Here is a 16391-nt window from a genome sequence, read left to right as displayed (position 1 = left end):
GCTGACATAGGAGACCCAGGCTATAAAGCCATTCCAGGCTCCTCCTGACAACTGCAGGAAGTAACAGCTACCTTTTTGGCCCACTGTCCAACAGCTGTAAAATGGCACATGTTACCCTGCCATTGAGCCAGTGGCAAAAATGCACCTGTCTGGAAAAGAAACTTAGAGCAGCAAAACGAAAGGCCAGAGACTTGGCAGAAGGAGAGTTGTGACATCATAGCATTACAGACAGAAACAAGAGAGGTAAGAGATATGGTGCACGACAAGGAGATACACTGTAGGAGCGACGCCTGCACCTGCACAATGAATGCAAGCATTCACGCAACAAAATATGCACAGTCCCAAATGTTGTCTTGTTGCAGCTGTCAATGCCACTTGTGCAGACGCGGACACACTGGAGTAAGAACAATGGAACTCTATGAGACAGAAGCGCTCTCAATGAGCTTAGCACCACATGAGGCTCTGTGCTGCCACTTCCATGTCTGCACCATAGGAAACGGAGTATGGTTCCAACTAATCATATGGGCAATTAAACCAGAATGAGCTTCATTTGACCCATAAATGATGAGCTTATAGCACACGTTGACTCTCAGTGGACCGCTGGCTATGTTGCACAGGCCTCGTAATGTTTCTGTTATTATTTCTCTAATTTCTCTCCAGGGCTGCAAGCAAGCTACTTATCTTCTTATCTCGGACTTTTATTTTTGCTGCATTTCACACAGAAATTGTTACTGGTTGTCAAACTGGAGATTTTACACTAGATCAAATGGTTGTGCCCAAAGCCTGCACTTTGATCAGAGTTCAGATATCAGTCCCATTTTCTAAAAAATATGTTTATACGGTGCGTATCTGCTTTGACAAAAATGTTTTGGAGAAAATGTAATTGCTGTCTACATTACATGCACTGGCATTGTCTTTGCCAATCCCTAATTTTTGACAGCCTAAAGCCCAAATTATTTGAAGCGAATTAATTAGATGTGCCGTACAACCATGTTTAAAGGTAAACATGTGTATAGTTTTCCTCTGGAAGGTGAAAAGCATGGCATCACAAAGAGGGGCAAGACGCAATAATTGTTCAAAAGGGAAGGATGACGAACTCTTTCAGACAATCTTTTCCTTCACGGTGTTGCACTCATTTGTGCACATGAAACGGGACCGAAAAGAGAAAAAGCCTCACTACTTTCTCACCTTTACACACATACCTGGTCAAACTCTGTGTAAAACTTGTTGGACAGCTGGCTTTGGAAACTTAAAAAAATGTTCAAACCTGCTGACCAATTCCAATGTCAGGAAGGTGTGGGAAGTATGGGTTTCAGACACATTTTGATAAGGTTGAGGCATACTGACCCCGCACTGAACCAACTCAATCAACAGGATAAAATGTTGGCAGTTAACATTTCTGCAAATCACTGACACGTTCAAATTTCTATGTGTCACTGGTCACGCGCCATATTCACGTTACATGTTCATGACCTGACTTTCACATCAGGAGGAAGAGAGGATGGCGGTGGAGTTAAGCAAGAAGGCTGCCAAGCCAGTGACCACAGTTCAAGTCTGTGTTTCAACATCTGTAAGTGAGAAGCCACTGGGTAATTTGAAGGTGACCATGGGACTATTTCCCGCCGTGTTTGTGGAAATAAAACCAGGTGTTTTTAAAGAGACCTTGTGACATCTCCAGCGGTGTTTGTGGTACCAAAGCAGGTATTTTGAGCCAAACCGTGATATTTTCCTAACCCTAACCAAGTGGATTTTGTGCCTTAACCTAACCAGACCATAGTCACAGGATTGTCACAACATACAGCTGAAAATATGACCTAAAGAAACGCAAAGTTGCAACATAAAGAAATGTAAAGTAACAACATATCTGTGGTTTGCAGAAACATAATTGGGTGATTGGGTTTACTGAACAGAGGTCGGAGATTGGCTGGTTAGTTTGGTGTACAAACGCAGGACTTTGATTCCATGTGTGGTTGGGTTAAGGTTGCTTAAGCTCTTGCTAAAGGTTGAGGAAAGCTAATCTTTCAATAGAAAAGAAATTGCGGTTATGTTGATAAAAAAGGACGAGGTCGCAAATATGCATGTGGGTGGGAAAACTGCTACTCAGAACACCTTTAATAAGAGGAATGAGCAAAGGGGATGTTTGCATGAGTGAAAAGCCTTTGTGTTCTGTTCACAAAAGACATAGGTGAACATTACAGAGGCTTAAGTGACAACATGTATTCTCTCCCAAGTCGCTGTTAACATGAAACATTGCTAAAGTAAATGGCAGGAGGGAGGGAGAGGGTTGGTAGAGGCAAGCGCCAGCACATACATCTCAACCTCGCCCCTTCGCTTGCTACCCTTAGGAGATTACATTATGGCGCTCGCCATTGTCCCACTTCTTCAAGACAAAGCCTGTTCCACTGTGCAAACAGCGCGCCTTGGAAAGATTGTAAAAACAAGAGGTGAATGTCAAAGGCAGAAGTGAATAGGATCTCTCCCTTCTTTTGTCAAGCTGGTAAGGTATGCACAAACACATCGCTGCGTGACAGAGAAGAAAGAAGGGCCTTGTGAAGGAAGGAGCCGGAAAAAGTTGAAGCGTCTTCACATGAAAAGACCAATACCGTGAGAAGTCCCCTGCCTTACTCCTGGGTCTATAGAAAAGCTCCTCTACAAGTATTTGGATGAAAGACCCCCAAAACACACAGAGAGCATTACACTACAGACAAAACACAAGGCCTGGAATGATGACCTACAGCTACAGAGAGAAAAACACTGTCTGAAAAACATTCAGGTTGCAAAACTTTTTGGGATCCAATAAAATAAATGATAGTTTAAAATAACATATTCATCAAGAAAGTAAATTTTCTTTTTTTGCTGCAAAGTGATATCAGATGTATGAAGACCAGCCAACCACTGCTGAGCTTCCACTGTCCCAGCCTGAAGTCAACCTTGTCACGACCCAAACAAGGCTTTAACTGTCACGGGCAATAATGAGCGCGACCTCGGCTCCCTCTAATTTACAAGGCCAGCGCCAGCCTGTAATTAATTGCTGCGTGCATAAATGTAAATGAGTCCACTGGGGAAGCAGAGGGAGAAAAAAAAAAACGGCTGTCAGGCCAATATTCCAGCAGGGAGCAATCTGCGAGAGAGGGAAATGATTTAGAGGACAGCGCACAAATCTGCTGCTCCGTAAAACACGGAGGAGCTGAATGTGAGGGGAGGCTTGTTGAGATGGAGGAGGTGGTCGTCAGGAGTGGTTAAAAAAAAAAAAAAAAAAACGAATAGAAAAAACTGTGGTGGCAATAAATATCAAATGTTTTACTTCAATCTTCTCCTCCCCCATATGTCTACAATTTGTATTCCTTAGAGAAATCAAACAGTTTATCTCATCTGCCAGATCCAAACTCCCCCACCCCACTCTGCTCTGACTTGTTGCACTCTGGTGACATGTTTTTCTAAAGAATTAATGTACGCATTTCATTTTATAGAAACCTTTAGCATGCTGCAAATGTTTATTAAGGATCAAGCCTTTTCCTTTACTTAATTTTTCCACAATTTTGTATTACACAAGGGCTTCTATGTTGCTCTCTCCGTGGCTGAAACAGACTTCTTGCCTGCAAGATGTCAGTGAGATGCGGTCTGACTGAGTGATTACATGGTTAACAGTTATTGATCTGATATCCACAAAGCAGCATTCTTTTAATGTGTTTGGCATTTTATGATGCTACTCCCATTTTGTGTCCGGTCATTATTTTTAAGCTTAAATAATCCAGGGAACATTAAGCAGCACTGACACACATTTGTAGCTGGAAATGTAACAGTTGAGCCCTGTGGGCCACCGCAACAACTCTACAGGTGGGACTGGGCACTTAAGTAGAGTTTAATTGGATTAATCAAGCAGTGACAGGAAAGTTTTATTGCCATGAGTTGAGCAGGTACTGACTCTATTAATATAAGTCAAGCGAGTCTCTGAAGAGATACAGCATTTCTTTCAGATGTAAGTGTTTGGGTTATGATGAATTGGTCAAAGCTGATACACACTCCCTCCATCATCACCATTGTTATCTTGCTCTTTATCCTTGATCGGCAAAAGTCATGGAGTTGCACAATGACAAAGAGCGCATAAAATCAAAGAGAGGCAGGCAGAAGAAATATGTAATCATTTATGTTAGCTACAATAGCAGCTCTCATTCATAAATCTTCTGCACAAAAGGCCGCTGCTTAACTCCCTTTGTGAGCGCCATGAACAAACAGGCACCGAGACCATTGTTCATTGAAACCTGCACAAATGTGAGGAAAACACACGTGAAATCCACAATGTATGGGTCAGAGTAGTGACACTTAAAGACACACACATACACACACGACAGGGCCCGCAGCAGCCACAATAGCGTCTTTATGACATAAGCTCCTTTTCACTACAGTGCTTTACAAAGGCAAATGAGATTTTTCCTATAGCAGGCCTCCAGCAATAACAATTGACATCACAGGCCAGCCTACGTATGTTTCCCATATTAAACAGGGAGACACAGCTTAAGCTCCTGGAGAATGAGACTAAACAGCTTGCTGAGGCAGCGATTTTCCCTCCTGCAGTGGCAGACCCTCCTACAGGGAACCATCAGCTTGAGGGACTGTGGCAAAGGCCCATTTAACTTGGTTACACACCGGCTGCGAGCCAAGACAAATCAACTACCTTTAACAATACAGTAGTACAATTGATCTGATTGGTTGTTTCCAGTGTGGTCTCATCTCAGGCTGAACGGGAGAACAAGTTCGTTCCCGCATGCAGTGAACAGTAGACGCATGAAGTAGCCCAACAGGTGGGTCCCCTGAAGAGCCTGCAGTTCTCTTCAGATGCCTCTCACACATGCACAGTGCTGCTTCCATTACCGTTAAGTGTATCTTGCGTATTCTTGTGTGTGAAGCCTTCAGACACAAATGTCAGCAGGCCACGATGCGCCAACCATCTAAAGTGTGTTGGATTACGTGGCGGAAACCTGAGGTCTGAGCGCAGTCAGCTCGATACCCGAGCCAGCGCCACTCCTCTGAGCACGCCGTCATCACTGAACTCCACACTTCTGCTAATCCAACAGCGTGTACAGAACATAGCATACCATATACAAATAGATATCGTCCAGGAGCGTGTCAGGAGCATGTCATTTATGAATACATTCCCAGGCGTTATATAGCCCTGGGAACTTCATGACACAAGGAATGAACCTGATGTGTGTATCTCACGAAGACAGCTCTGGAAGCAGCCGTACATTTCTATTCTGAGCCACACAGTAGATATACCCAGCCTCCCACTGCTGCCTCCATCTCTCCCAAACACTCACCACCATCTCATGATGACAACGGCTCGATTAAAGACTTCTTTACGGCCTGGAAACCATGGCAACGCCCTGCGTAGACAACCTGGCCAGCGACCAATTGGATTCAGGCTCCGGCGGGTGGGACCACGTTATCCTGGCCCTCACTACTTTACCACAGGGTCATTTCGGAGGCCTCGCACCCCGAACCCTGCTGCCACGCCCCATTACTCCAAACCACTACGAGTGGTAAAGTGAAGGTTAGCCAGGCCGTTTTTAGAGGAGCGTGACGCTTCTGCAGATGGGAGGAGCGGACTCAAACTATAAAAACAATGTAAACATGAGCTCAGGATTCAATCACACCATGCTTGTTTTTCACTTGAAAGTGATTATTAAGCTATTTCACTGTGTTTGGCGAGATGAGGCTGATTATTTGGGGCAGAAGGCGAGTCTTGGTCACCTTCAAAGAAAATCAAATGGCTCTTGATTAAGAGTCATTTTCAATAAATCAAGGCGATGTAAGCAATTAATGGAAATAAGGAAAAATATTCTTCAAGAGGAAACTTAGTTTAAATCACTAACTTTACACATCAAGACCAAGTTAACTGGTCACGGCATCATAGCGATGTCATCAGGCTTAAGGGCTACAAGCTTTCAACAATAAGCCTGCGTTAAACCTTCAAAGAAAATCAAATGGCTCTTGATTAAGAGTCATTTTCAATAAATCAAGGCGATGTAAGCAATTAATGGAAATAAGGAAAAATATTCTTCAAGAGGAAACTTAGTTTAAATCACTAACTTTACACATCAAGACCAAGTTAACTGGTCACGGCATCATAGCGATGTCATCAGGCTTAAGGGCTACAAGCTTTCAACAATAAGCCTGCGTTAAACCTTGGATGCATGAAGATTGAAAGATCTGGGCATTTCCCAAGGTCTGACAAAGGGACACTACTGAGTTGCATCATGGGAAATTTAGGCTTGAGCATTTCTGGATCTTGACGCAGAATTTGCTAAGTTAAAGGCTTCAAGCTGGACAATTCGTCTCATAATCTGTCCCTCACAAGTCCTCCGACCCTTTAAAAAGCAGCACTAAGTTGTTGTACTGCCCCTTTAAATGGTACTTAGCCAGGTTTTGTTTTTCCATTACATTTAAACAAAACATGATACTTGTCTCCCAGACAATTGCCATTGTTTGTCTTTTTCCTATCCAGGCCTTTAAACTTCCAATAACCATCCAACCATGTTTACACAATGCATCAATATCAGGTTTTTTCTAAAATAAAATAAAACGTCATGTCTAATAGAAAGCAAAGTAAACTCTCCTTTTGTGGTTTGGAGCCAAGAAAGCATGCTACGTGTGAGTTTACATGCTGCTCAGTTCATATGTGTCGTGGAATGTGTTGTATACCGTAGAATGCATGTGTGTTTGTGTAAAGTGTGCATGTGTGTGTGTGCTCACTGTCCGAGCCAAAGTACGCATCCACTGTAACGTGTGGTTCTAATTTGTCGGTCTGAGCAGCGTTTGCCACTTTCAGCGGCTCCCTCAAAACAGTCTGAGAGAGGCTCATGGGAGCAGCACAGGAGGCCTTTTCCTCGCCACAAACATTTCAGCACATTTCATTCTTCCTTTCCATCCTTGAACAGACAAATTCATGGTGAAAGCTTAAAAAGAAACCAGCAGCGTTGTGCTGCAGTGGCTCTCGAAACAACTTGTATTAAAAATCTTTCAACAGCAGATAAAGAGAGAAATGTCAAATTCACAGGCACGGCACCTGAGAGTGATTCTGCAAACATTACAAACACAATATTCATCAAAAGGTAGTGCAAATAATTTCTTTTGTTTTTTTTAACCTTCAGGGTGTGCCAGAGGGGTGGGGTGTATTTGTCATGAACTGCATCACACAAAAGATGAGTAAATGTATCTTTAAACACTTTCATTTGATTGTCAAAACTTTCGTGCACCTGTATTGTCTTAAATATCAAACCCCACCCATCTGGATCTTAAGCAGGATACACCAAACCAGAAGTTGTTTGCTAATGACACCCACTTTCCCGTATTGACTTCTTGCATTATGTTAAGCACACTCCAGGTTGTTATTGAAGTTAGGAGTCATTTAGGGCATTTACTTAGACACATTTGATATCTCCAGCATTTTCTGATGAACTTTTCTGTGGAGTTAGGAATGATTCCCTGAAAATACATTGAAAACTGACTGAGCAAAAAAGAAGGAGAAACAGAAGGAAATTGGAAGGGGGAAGAAAGACTGAAACTCTAAAAGCTCCTGGACAAGCAGACATGCTCGCATGTGATTTCCCTTTTCTGTAAAATCATCAGGAGCAGTGTAATTGCCAAAGCATCTGCTGTTCCTGCTGCAATCCAAGGCCACGATTACTGACTGACAGATAAAGAGCCACTTGAGCACCAGAGTCAGTCACCTGGTCACCCTATAGTCTTGTTCGAGATACCGAGAATCTGCGGTCTGACTGGCTGAAAACACAGAGACTGACCACAACACTTTAATCCTGTAATTTATGTCCACGTATTAGCAAAGAATTAACTGTGCTGGATGTTTTTTCCAGGACTCCTTTTTTAGCATTTACTTTTGGCTGCTGCTCCTGGCGAAGCTTAGATGTCCGTCAAGTGAAAAAAAGGAGAGAAAACAGTCTGAATTATGTCTTTTTGCAAATGAAACAATAAAGTTGCAATGATGGGATTTCCATGACCAAGCAGCAATGAAGAAAAACATGTGAGGCTAATCGATTTTGCACGCAACATCAGAGATTCTAAAGCACTTTGTTCTATTTTTAATCAGATGTGACACGTTTCTTTAGGGGGGAAAAAATCAACAATCAGTATCCAGATCAGGAGTAAAGAGTGTCAACATTATGTCAACCAAGAGTTAAAGATGATGCTTTGGGATGGCGGCCGACCGACCTGACCTACAATCTCAAGGCGTCAGTTTTTGACGAGCTGGGAATGAGATTCAAAACTTTACATTTGACATTTTCTCAGAGAATAATCGATCGTGATGAAAAGAATCAGATGTATTTGGGAGGCTTTCTATGAGTGAGTACAGTTTGACGTGGATCCAAATAAAAATCCAGATCCAGCAGATTTAAATGTTTTATTTGATTCTGGATTAGGCTCGATTGAAGTAAAGCGGTCTGTTGGGCCTTGGCGGAGGTATGCGCCATCCGAGTTTTAAATATGATACCTTCATTAGACCATTTCTACATATCAATTTAACTAACTGTTTCACCTTTAATCCACTGCTGCTTACTCCACTAAAATACAACAGAAAGAAAGAATTCTATAACATAATTTGAGGAAATTAATTTAAATCCATGCGCTTTCTTCCCCATTAGGTGCAAACAGTTCAGTGTGGTCCTGTCAGCAGAACCAGATGGATGCAATAATGTTTGCCGAGTGCTTCAAATACTGGAGGACTCTGAGGTTGAAGTTATTGTGACCACATACGAGATAAAGCCTGCTGCTCACTATTTCAGTTTTCGCGATCACGATAACTTCCTCTGAGGATGTTGGAAATAACCTTGATCTGGCTTCCCAAAACTACTTGAGCATTAGCAAGTAAAACTGCTGTACCTTATAGTTCAACAACCTGGAGAAAGGGCAGTGTTACTGGAGAGTGTGATAGTGAGTTCTTTCCACTTGAGAAAAAGTGCTCGAAGCTGCGGTCTGCCATGCCAAGCTGTTCACAAATTACAAAATAAACAGAAAACAACAAAATTGCAGACAACATTCATCACCGATAATCAAAATATACGGGGGAAAAAAAGCAAGTGGTTTAAGTTTAATGTGGATTTAAGCCACCCCTTGTTATTTTTCTCTCTAGGCAGGAGGCCAGGTTTGTGACTGTGTTAACAGTGCAGCAGTCATTTGTCAAAGGCTCTTGTGTAAACCATGCATTTGTAAATCCTACTCAGTCCCTCGCAGGTAAATAATAGCCATTGTTAATGTTGCAGTCATCGCACGACGGTGACACACACCCTGATGCCTGAAGAAAAAGGGCCGAGAGAAAGAAAAGAGGCGAGGGAGAGGATGAACTGCATGAACTCGAGCTGCTCTGTGCACCAGGACGGCCGTGAGCTGCTGTGAATCGGACGAGGACACCCCGCCGAAACAAAGATGTCGCCTAAATACTGTATGTGAAGATGTGAAATGAATGTCATCATTAGGAGCTGGTGTGTCAGGTAAGCTATTATCTGGAGCTTTGTGAGTGGATGGTGGGGAGCAGGTGCTGGAGAATCAGCGGCAGAAAGGAAAGGTTGGCCCGACCATTGAAAGAGAGGATGGAGGAGAATGAGCGCGGCCTCTCCTTATTCTCCACTCCGGAGAAAAATGAGGAGTCTGTTTCCAAGGTTATGTGGTGGTGGAGAACAGAGGAGGGATCCAGAGAAGCACGCCCACCCAGCAGGGCACACACTCACAGTCATGAACATACATATGTGCAGGCAGAAAGGCCACCCAGCATAGACACACATGCAAGGACACGCCACAAGAGAAATGCTTTTATATGATACACACTTATCTGTGCACAAGGACATGCATGCATACATGCACACAGGTATGCTCAAGCACGCACACATCTAAAACACACTGGAGAAGACATCAAAATGCACATGAGCACACTTAGTCACACCGAGGGGAACATTTGACGGATCTGATTATGTCCACAATCACAGAAACACAAAAGATACAGAAAATCCGTAAACACACACACCGATATATGTACACACACACACCTAAGCTTGCATTGTGGTTGAGAAACATAGGGGCATCTGCCAGCGTGTTTCAAGTGCTCATTCTCCTGGGCTTCAACCTTTCTTTTTCAGCAGCAGCACTGCAATTTGGGTGTGCCGTTGGGCCAGAGATAAGTATAGGCTGACTAATATGCACTTAGGACCCAGGGAGAAATACTTAGGGCTAAATGTTTAATTTGTGTTTGTACAACACATGTCCAATTTGGGGGCTGGTGTCTTTTTCAAAGAGCCCGACAACAAATAATTAGGAGTGTCCGGATCGGCCGCAGGCTCAGAACGTCGGAGCGACGGTTTTCTGATGAAGGTGAACGACATCTTCAAAAAAACAACACGTGGAAACGCTTAAATCTGCGACACAGTGGTCAGATGGAAGATGGGCGTTCAGCTCAGCAGGCAGGGTAAATAAAATAACAGCAATGTTAAGGAGGTGATGCACCCCAAAACTGTAATTAGATGCGATTCACAGGCACAGTCTGAAAATTCAGTCCTCCATCTCCTCTGTTCCATCATCCCTTCATCTCTCTCTTCCTCTCAGCCGTCATATCTCTTAATCTCTGGTCTTTCCAGCGGCTTGTGCCCTCTCTCTGCCACTAAAGAGTCCCTCTGTGCCACACCAAAGGAAAAGGCCCCTCCGAGTCCAAGAAATATATGCAGCGCATTAGAATAACATGTGAGCAATGGATAGATTTCTAAGTATGAGAATTAGATCCTGCAGGTCGGCCTCGCATTACATTTACACCAGCGTGCACATTTTCAGGGCTCACCGTTGAAGGCAAAGTCAGAGAAATGGATGTTTTCAGAGCGGAATTTGGTTTAAAATGAGTGCTTTTTAAAAATAGGTAAATATGTGTTGATGCTGGAAAAGAAGAGTGAGTGAGTGTGTGTGTGTTGTGAGAGATGTAATCAGAAAACGTTATTTCCTATATCAAATCAGAAAATCGGATCAGAAGAAACTAGATGAAATCATTATCTGTGAGGCTGCAGGCCTGTGAGTTATGATGAATGTTATTTCTACCTGAGCAAAATGTTTGGTTTTTTTTAAATACTAAAATTAAAAGTGTGTAATCAAGATGAATCATTGTGTGAATTATTCCAATTTATTCTACACCACAGGTGGAGATTAATACACATTTGCCACAGAGAAAAGAGTCATTTTACGCACGGCTCATGTAATTTCATGTCGCACACAGAATCACTATCGGACCACACAGCACAGTGACCGGCTGCTGTTTTCAGGCTTGTCCGCCTGTTGTCAGCGCGGATCCCCACAGAAGAAGAAGAAGAAGAAGAAGAAGGGGGGAGGAAAAAAAAAAAAAAAAGAAAATCGCTGCAGGTCTCCCTCAGACAGCGGAGAGAGCGCAACCATGCAGCCCAGGACAATGTGCTGAATTGGCAGCCTATATATAAGTCTGCCATTTGGACACTCTAATGCCACTTTACCTTATGAGGGAACTTCAACCCGCAGCACCTGCTCAAAACAAAATGCCATAGGAGATCAACTTCTGCGACCCCCCTGCTCGGATTGTTTTTCAGACAGACACTCTCACTTACAAGAGAGAGGGGGGGTCGCTGGTCTATAAATTGTTCTGCCAGAGTCCAAACAATTAAAACAACTTGTTGGAAATTGTGATTTACTGCGCAGGCCGCTGTGGGCAGGTCCGAACGGGTAACTGGGGGATCTGTCAAGCCGGGCAATTATAGCTTTTGCACAGAGGAGCGATTTGGTGCGCAAACAAAAAATGTGGATGCGTAAAACAATTAAAGCTGAGGCTGGAAAAATGCGCTTTCATGCCTAACACCAAACATGAGATCAGATGGTGAACCTGCCGGACTTCCTCTTTCAAACTCACTTCGTCCAGCGTGCGTGACCCTCCTCTCTCCCCCTCTCGCTCTTTTTCTCTAAAAGCTCCTTATCTGCATGCGAGCAGCGGCTTATCTGAGAGGTGTAGCGTGGCTCTAAATATGGGGAACACCCTATAATGACTCTATCAGTCTTATCCAGGCCGTTGTCGTGCGCCTTGTCCTCCTGTACCCCCGGTCACATCCTCACCGTGAACCCACCAGGGCAAACTCTGACGCAGGAGGCAGACCCAGCTGATTGTCCGGGCTGCAGGCTCCTCGCTCCGGAGAAGAAAGTGTCCCTGCCTGCGTGCATGGCTCAAGTTCACACACCCGCAATTAACTCAGCGCTGTCGCTCTGTCAGGCTGCACGACTAACAAGTGAAACTGGCACATTTGGTCACAAAGACGCACGGTCCGAACTTCCAACAGAAGAGACAGACAACGATCGCAAAGAGGGAAGGAAAAGAAACTTACAAGTTATTTCTCAACTCTCCCGCCGCGCTGGGACACTGTCCTGTATCCCCCCCGGTATTGTCTCCCAGTGGGTCCGTGTTGGGGCTCCGAGTCTATTTTAATTTATGACTCACGCATTCTTCTAGGGTCAGTGTGCGTGACCTCCGGGGGGAAAGTTAACTCGGGCCCTAAAGACGCCTCTTCTTTTCTCCCACTTTTCTCTCACTCTCTACTGTCTCTTTCTGTGTATTATCCTCCGGCACATGTGAGTGGGGACGCGGGGCACCACGGACTCGCAGCCGGCTGAAATGTGAGTCTGTGGAGGTGCAGCAGGAGGAGGACGGGGACGCGCACGGGGACGACGGCGCTGTCCGGCAGAGCGATTATGGACAGAAGGCTACCGCTGTGTGGCCGAGGAGGAAACTACTGAGAGTCATCCCGCTGACTCCAGAGGGTCTGACTCCAGGAGCCTTTTCATTTCTTTTCACTAAAATACTAAATAAAAATCAAACTTCAGTGTCTCATGTTCTTGCATTTAGTCCTATAAATACTGTCCTTGCACAGATTTTTTGCGCACGACGCTTCAGAGACTCCTTCTTAATATCTCTTAATTGGTTCTGAGCATTTAGAGCCATTTTTCGGTGCCTAAAAACTGCTGGAACATTTGTGTTAATTGTGCGTGACAGGGCTGTGGAGGATGGACTCTGCTATAACCACTTGCACAAAATATTTGCATATTTTATGGCTGAAATTAACCCTGAATATTCAATTTTCTATGTACATTCAACTGGGAAAAAAGGGGTGGAAATGCATTTGTTTACACGTGTTTGGATATCAAATGTATTCTCATATAAAAAATCACAGATTTTATGTTGTAACTGTTTTTTTAGCCTCCCATCAGCAGCTTGAAGATGAGTCTGTGATGCAAAATCAGAACTATTTGCAAAGTTTTTATAATCGTGTTTAGTTTGATTCTCAATTCACAACCACGCGGTTTTTATGTTCTCATTACACACTTAACATTTGTTATTTAATAGAAAAAAATCATATTTGTTAATTTGCATGTTTATCAAAGCTAAAACGTATTTAACAATAATTGACAATTAACTCGTGAGGTTGATTCTTATTATTTCTTATTGTTTTATTATAAACCTACTTACTTTAATGCCTTGGTGTCGAATTAGGATATGCATAAATTAATATAAGAAATATTTCAGTTGTGTTTTTTCATGATACAGAACGTTTTTAAAACTAAAGTCTCCTGTGAGTGAGTTTTTGCAGGTCACGTAGGGTCGACCGAGTCTAATCACGGTCCAACTGCAGGTTTACAGACACTGATGCCCCCTGAATCTGCTGCTGTCATCGCTGTTTGTTGTGAAGCACAGATAAGCGGAGTGCGCACCTACTTTTAAAAAACAAGCAGCCCGGAGGACGCGCCGGCCGGCTCACGGTCCCGGCGCTGTCCACATTGATGCAACAGGACTTCTCTTACCTGGAGTCACTTATTCGTCATTCGCTGCGTGTTTCTGGGCAAACTTGAAGGTTGTTGTGGCGGCGCGATGATCAAGAGTTTCAGCGACGAGACCAAAGTCAGTTCAAACAGCCTTCAAATCCCGTGCGTAAAGTCACCATCGCTGGAGCGTGTCTGGGGCTTTGGTAACTCCTCTGTTTGCGCTCCGCCGAGGATCACAAAGTGAAATAAAAACACTTCGGCGTCGTTTTCAGAGGTGCTGCTGAGTCCCAGGAGCTCTCGTTCGGAGGATTTTTTCTCTCTCAAAAGTAGTTAAAGTTATTTCCCGTCCGGCACAATGTGGAGGTTAAGTGAGAGTGCGGGACAGTGTCGGGTAAAGAGGCAGAGGCAGGATAACCCCTCCTCTCTCTCCCTCTCTCTCTCTCTCTCTCTCTCTCTCTCTCACTCTCTCTCCCTCTCTCTCTCTATTTATCTGTGTCCGTGTCTCTGTCTCATTATCTTCAAGTCCACGTTTCATTAAAATACAAAAACACTTTATTTTCTTTTTCTCTCTTTATCCTTATTTCAACTTTTCCGCTCATCTCTGTCACCTTTTCTCTGTATGTTTGTGTGTATGTAGCCTAAACGCACTTGTGTGTGCGTGCGTGCGCGTACTGGTCACCTGCCCTTAGCTGTCACTATGAATACTAATTGTTTAATATTAACTGTTGTTTTTATTGCTTTAATTTTACTGGGGCCACTTTTTTCTTACAAACATTTTTTCTATGTGACAGAAATCACCACAGATTCCAAAGCACACATGCATCGCAGTCGCATGTTCGTTTCTGTTCATGATTGTGGAGAAACAAATACATGTAAAGTTTTCTTTGTGCTAATATTTTGCATTAAGGAATCTCAGCAGTAGTGATCAAGCATTTAAAAAACTTTTTTTTTTTTTTTTTACAAAATAATTGGGTATTAAATGAGATGTATGTGGTAAAAATTAAAAAATATATTTTCAAAACTGTCCTCTCCCTTCTCCTCTGAAGCACAACCGATACTGTGAAGCCTGGAAACTTGGATTAATCTTCATTTTGCACAAGAAATAATGAAGTGGAAAAAATAATAATATTTGCTGAAAATCATACAGGAAATGGTTTGAGCTTAGCTTGATCAATTGGACATAACGTTGATCGTATAAAAAGGGGCGACAAGCCCAATCAGAAACGTTTCGTTCATTACCTCGATGATTGTGTTGCAGACAGGCACTTTTAGCGTCCTGTCAGAGGTGTGAGCGCCTCTGGGCTTTTTCTTTATTACGCTTACTCTGGCGCCACCTTTTGGCGGTTTTGGTACATGTCATCCAATAGAGGGTTCATTTTACACCGCAGGCCTACAGAACATGTCGATGACCCCACAAAGTGAAATAAACAGATAGCCTAAATGTAATTTAATGAGAATAAGTTCCAAAGTAAAAGGCCTACAAAAAACTAAAATATACAAACTCAATATGTGATTTAATGACGCTCCAAGCTGAAATAATGGCGCCAGCCAATCAAATCATCCTTCACTGATATATAATCTTTAAAAAATGCACATTTAGAAGATTGATTAGGTTTTTTTTCATTTTTTTGTTCAAAGCTGGAGTATGGAACGAGTTCACATGCTGCTGATTACACCCTCCAGATAAACCTCTGTATTGTGCGGTATCCCAGAGTTTAACCGTGTCTGTGTGAACACCTGTAGCTGCAATTTTCCTCAAAATAATACAACTGACGAGCTCATTGCAGAGAAACCTAACAGCCACAAGGGGGAGACAATCGTTTCATACGCCAGCTTTATATTTATTTACATTTATTTTTTCCTCAGTTTATGAATCAAAGACACTTTGAATGAGGCTTACAAGGGTAAGATGAGCAGTGTTTTCTAATACACACTTTAGTTAATAAGATAATTAGGCTCACTGTCATCGATAAAAGTCCCTGAAGCTCCCTGGCGTTGGACAGTCAGGCATTAGTTAGCCTAATGAAGCACTTTATTGTGTAAATGAGTTATTCAATGAAATAGTTGCCTACTTGCTGAATGAAAACAAACACGATGTAAACAAAACATTTCCACTTGTGGTCTGACAGAAGTAGCCTACCTGTTTCCCCCCTTAGGACTTCTCAGTGCTCTGACGTCGATATGTGACCATGTTGTTCTACCTGTCAGTTCCAACGTCCTTAGTCAGGTCAATACAACACTTCTTCTTCTTCTTCTTCTTCTTCTTCTTCTTCTCCTTCTTCCTCCTCCTCTTCTGCTTGTCCTTCTGCTCCTTGCTTATTTTTCCTCCTCTTCTTCTTCTTCTTCTGTTCATTCTTCTTCCTCCCCCTCTTCTTCCTCCTCCTCCTCCTCCTCTTCTTCTTCTTCTTCTTCTGCTCCTTCTCCTCTTTCTTCTGCTCCTCCTCCTCCTCCTCCTTCTTCTTCTTCTTCTTCTTCAGCAGCTGGCATCTTTGACACCTCTCCTCACAGTTTTTTAAGGGTGGTGTATCAGTTCCACCGGTGAGTGGCGGCAGAGAGTTCATATAACT

The 16391-nt window shown here is 43.2% G+C and overlaps 1 protein-coding gene across 2 annotated transcripts in view; it reads right to left on the bottom strand.

The window, feature by feature from the left end:
• LOC311263664 (transcription factor SOX-6-like) overlaps positions 1-14182 on the bottom strand; it is a 115641-nt gene extending 101459 nt beyond the window's left edge. Inside the window, exon 1 of one of the 2 annotated variants that reach the window (XM_084363890.1) lies at positions 13864-14182. The gene's annotated coding sequence lies outside the window, so the exon portion shown is untranslated. Of the gene's footprint in view, positions 1-12392; positions 12808-13863 lie in introns of those variants that run through there. The other variant, XM_084363889.1, reaches the window with a different exon arrangement.
• Positions 14183-16391: the final 2209 nt, after the last annotated feature.

Source organism: Pagrus pagrus, assembly GCF_965226575.1.
Source record: "Pagrus pagrus genome assembly, chromosome: 10".
NCBI lineage: Eukaryota > Metazoa > Chordata > Actinopteri > Spariformes > Sparidae > Pagrus > Pagrus pagrus.
Note: the sequence above shows the minus strand (reverse complement) of the source record. Positions and strands in the feature narration are given on the sequence as shown.